Below are 4,788 nucleotides of genomic sequence, written 5' to 3'. Positions count from 1 at the left end.
GCATAAGTACCCCTACCAGTGTGGAATGGGGCAGCTGCATACTGAATGTGCATATGGCTCATATAGGTCTTTTTAAAACCAGGGTGCATCAAAGGAGATTTTGAAGGAGGGAATTTGTTAGATTTTAATCCCTGATCGTGATTAAGGTCAGAGATGTGCTGGATTTTATACTGAGGGATTGCTTACATTTGTGCTGACTTGGAGAAGGGTAGAATATGGGGCTTTATTATTTAGTTGTGTTTTGAGTATGTGTTTCTTTCACTGGCACTTTTTAATGTTTGGGCTGTTTTCAGGGAGATATTGTTTCTTTAGCCAGTTCTAGATTCAGAGAGAAAGTGCTTTCTTTTGGCTCTGTTGTCAGGTCCAAGGTGTGTTTCTTTGACTAGCCCTTTCTCCCACCCATAGGCACAAAAAACGGTTTTGTCCATTAGTGTGCTGGTTCAAACAAAATATAAAGAAATATCATAGCGCTTGAACAGATTTTTATGCTATCCATTTTTTTCCAGACAATAACTGCTGTTGGTTTCTTGACTATATGTGTGTTGGCTTAAGATCTTTTAAAAATAAGTTATGATAAGCCCTCCGTTTCTTCCACAGGCCCAAATGATTAGGGTAATATGCATAAACTTTATTACATTGATTACACACATACTTTAATTTTACACTTTATGTGTTTATTTAAATACATAAACTTTATTAGATTGATAACATACTTCTATGTGAAGTACAAAACATTAAAACACTAAATTCACTTATAGAGTTTCACTATAGTATGATTTTTCTCATGATTTTGCAGAATACATACATTAAATTCAAAGAGTTTTTCTGCAAGATGATTTATTTTATGGATTTGGAGATCATTGTGACAAAGGATTTACCACAGATTCCATTCACTGTTATCTCTCCAGTATGTGTTCTTTTATGGATTTGAAAATGAGTAAGAAGTGAAAAGTCTTTCTTACACTGATATACATTCATAAAAATTCCCTACATTGTGTGTTCTTTTACTACCATAAACAGTGCAGTGGGTTCCAAAGGCTTAACCACACTGCCTACACTTATAGGGGTTCTCTCTCTTATGTGATCTTTTGTAAATTTGAATATGACTGTGTTTTACAAAGGCCATACCAAAATGATTACAATCATAGTGTTTCTCTCTACAATGTGTTTTTTATGCAATTGAAGAGAATGAAACTTGGAATGGCCTTATCAAACAGATTATTTTCATGGTGTTTCTATCCAGTATGTGTTCTTCAAAGCAATTGAAGATTACTGTGTGGTACAAAAGCCTTAAAATACTGATAACATTCATAGTGTTTCCTTCTCTCCAGTATGTTTTCTTTTATGCAATTGAACACTATTTTGATAGGCAAAGACCTTGCCACTTTTGGTTACATTCATAGGGTTTCACTCCAGTATGTGTTTTTTAAAGCAATTTAAGATGACCGAGATCTGCAAAAGCCTTAACACAGTGATTGCATATAGGGTTTCTCTCTAGTATGTGTTCTTTTATGATTGTGAAGACCAATATGTTGGGCAAAGGCCTTCCCACACTGATTACATTCAAAAGATTTCTCTCCAGTATGAGTTCTTTTATGATTTTGAAGATTACTGTGCTGGCCAAAGGCCTTACCACATTGATTACATTCATAGGGTTTCTCTCCAGTATGTGTTCTTTTATGCAGTTGAAGATAATTGTGCCGAGCAAATGCCTTACGACATTGATTACATTCATAGGGTTTCTCTCCAGTATGTGTTCTTTTATGCAATTGTAGACTACTGTGGTGGGCAAAGGCCTTACCACATTGATTACATTCATAGGGTTTTTCTCCAGTATGTGTTCTTTGATGACTTTGAAGATTACTGTGTTTTGAAAAGGCCTTACAACACTGATTACATTCATATGGTTTTTCTCCAGTATGTGTTCTTTGATGACTTTTCAAATTACTGTGATCTGCAAAGGCCTTACCACACTGATTACATTCATATGGTTTTTCTCCAGTATGTGTTCTTTGATGGCTTTTCAGATTACTGTGATCTGCAAAGGCCTTACCACACCAATTACATTCATAGGGTTTCTCTCCAGTATGTGTTCTTTTATGACTTTGATGAGTTTCATAAAGAACAATGTCTTTATCATCTTGACTGTATTCATAGTGTTATTTCTCAGTGTGTTTTCTTTTTAAGCACTTGAATATTACTGTGATAAACAAAGGCTTTACCACAGTGCTTACTTTTAGAGCATTTTTGCCCAGAATGTGTCTTCTCATTCCTTAGAAGGTGAGTGTCATAAGACAAGGCTTTAACACAGTGAGTATACACTGAAAGTTTCTTCTCACCATTTTGATTCCTTTCAATCCTGCAAGGATAATTGGCACATTTAAAAGATTTACCACATTCAAGACCCTGTTAAACCTTATATCTATATGAATTAATTTTATAACATGATCCAATTTTAAAAGCAATTAGGTATTAAGATTTCATGACTTTGTTTAAGATCATGTTTGTCTTTTAATTAATGGTCAGGTTGCATCTAGGAATATGAGTATAATAATAAATTCCTTTGTTTCGTGGTTTACCTTTTCACATTTACAAAACCATTTTGTATTATATTATTCACATTTTTGATGACAACTGAATACACTGAGAGAATTACCAAGTTTACTGCATTCTGAAATTTTACTATACTGTGAATTGTATATATTTGCTAAGTAAACTAGGACATTCCAAAGTATTTGCACAAACCTAGAACTCATGTGGCATTTCTGTAATGTTTATATATTAATAATGATGGCAGAAAACCATCTGTATTGTGTACTTGAATCAAATTCAACAAGTATTCTCTACATGGGAAGTATTGCTGATCTTCTTTTTGTTCTCAAGGAGATGTATGTTAAATCTTTCCATATCCCTATGCTCATAAGCTTATACACACATAGGAAAGGAAGAATAATTCACAGATATGAAATTGAGGTATATGGATTTGTGAGGATTTAATAACCATCTATGCACTTAAAGCTGTGCTTATTTGCATTGCTGCTTTTATTTAAAAGTTCTAGGAAAAAGTGAAATTAAATCAGAGGCATATTGTTATCAACTTGCACATGAAAATTACCTTGCATATCTTCTAGAACATTGCCAACGTTCGTCAGTGTTAAGGTCTTCCCAAATGTATCCTAAAATACAGTACCAGAATATAGGCTGTATCATTTAACAATATGCAACATTTAGCTTATTATCTTAAGTGCACCAAAGAACTATGACTGCTTTATTCACCTCATTCTTCTTTCTAAATCAAATTGTAGAACATCCTTAACCAAGGAAAAGTTGTGTCAATATTGTGAAACATTAAGGAAATTCATTTTTACCTATAGAAATGAGATTCCTGTAGGTCTCCAGCATTACATCTTTATAGAGATTCTTCTGGGAAGGATTCAGTAAATCCCACTCTTCCTGAGTAAAGTTGATATACACATCATCATAGGTCACTGCCATCTAAAATATACCACACATGGGTAAAATGGAAAGCATGACACTGATAAAGTTGGAAATGCATACTTCTTTCAGAGTATAGACATATGATTCTGGTGTTCCTTACTCTTATTCCATGATATAGACAGTCACTTTTGAAGGAAATTGAAAAGCAAAGTAAACTCTGTCATTTCTGTACCCTTTGTACGGAATAGCACCTCAGAAGAGCAATGTCTATTGTAGCATGAGGGTCCAGCTTGTTGGGGTTTCTGTCCTGCCTGGTACCCCAACAAGCCAGCATGCTCCAAGGAAAAATCACTCACAAGACTCCATAAGATTAAAAACTGATTGACCCATTAGGTCCTGAGGGAGCTTTCTCCTCCCTAGCCTTATCCTATTCTCATTGCCCTGCCTCTACTTCCTGTCTGGTTGACCCTCCTATACTTCTTGCCTGGCTAATCAGCGTTTTATTAAAATACATGATTGACAGAATACAGATAATTCTCCCACACCATTTCCCTCTTTTTTTTTAAACAAAGGAAAATACCCATAGTCCATTTGTTGGGAATGTGGGTGTAGTATTTCAGGCTACTTCCTGCTGGTTGGGGGTGCTGATAATCTTATGGGGACCTAAAGAAAATTTAGAGTTATAATCAAGTCCTGACTGGAGTATCCTGTGAGTCTTGATCATCTCAGGCAGCACACTTGAATCTGTTCTGGATGTAGAACTCTGTCATCTGAGCCATCTGTTCCTATCGGAGATTTTTCAGGTGGTTTTCCTTTTTCGACCCTGATTTTTCTTAACTCAGAATGAATCCACAGCCTCTCATTTTCTGCGGAAACAAAAGCTAAATCTCTTCTCCAAAATAACATACCTTTTGACTTCAGTTTTAAAGCCAAGGTATTTTCAAAATACCTATCTTGGGTTAGTTCAGCAGCATTTATAAACAAGAGTCTTTTAGCAGCTGTTGCTCCTTCCTCAGCCTTAAAACAATTCAAACAGAGAATAATAACATTCAGTATCAGGATTCTCTGTGTATTTTCCATCTTCATGAGGCTTTATTGTAACCTCTATTTCTTTTATTTTTACTTTTATTTTTTGAGACAGGTTCTCTGTATATCTTTGTCCTAGAATAACTCTGTAGACCAGGCTGTCCTTGAACTCAGAGATCTGCCTGTCTCTATCTCCCCAGTGCTGGGATTAAAGGTATGTGTTACCACACCTTGAACTCACAGAGATCTGTCTCTGCCTCCCAGGCACAGGGATTAAAGGCATGTACTACCATATTTTGAGGTCACAGAGGTCAATCTACCTCT

General features: G+C 35.5%; 1 pseudogene; it reads right to left on the bottom strand.

The window, feature by feature from the left end:
- Nucleotides 1-1,308: 1,308 nt before the first annotated feature.
- On the bottom strand, nt 1,309-3,210 carry LOC148117674 (uncharacterized; annotated as a pseudogene).
- Between the last annotated feature and the right edge of the window lie 1,578 nt (nt 3,211-4,788).

Source organism: Myodes glareolus, chromosome 27 (assembly GCF_982192425.1).
Source record: "Myodes glareolus chromosome 27, mMyoGla1.1, whole genome shotgun sequence".
Lineage (NCBI taxonomy): Eukaryota > Metazoa > Chordata > Mammalia > Rodentia > Cricetidae > Myodes > Myodes glareolus.
Note: the sequence above shows the minus strand (reverse complement) of the source record. Positions and strands in the feature narration are given on the sequence as shown.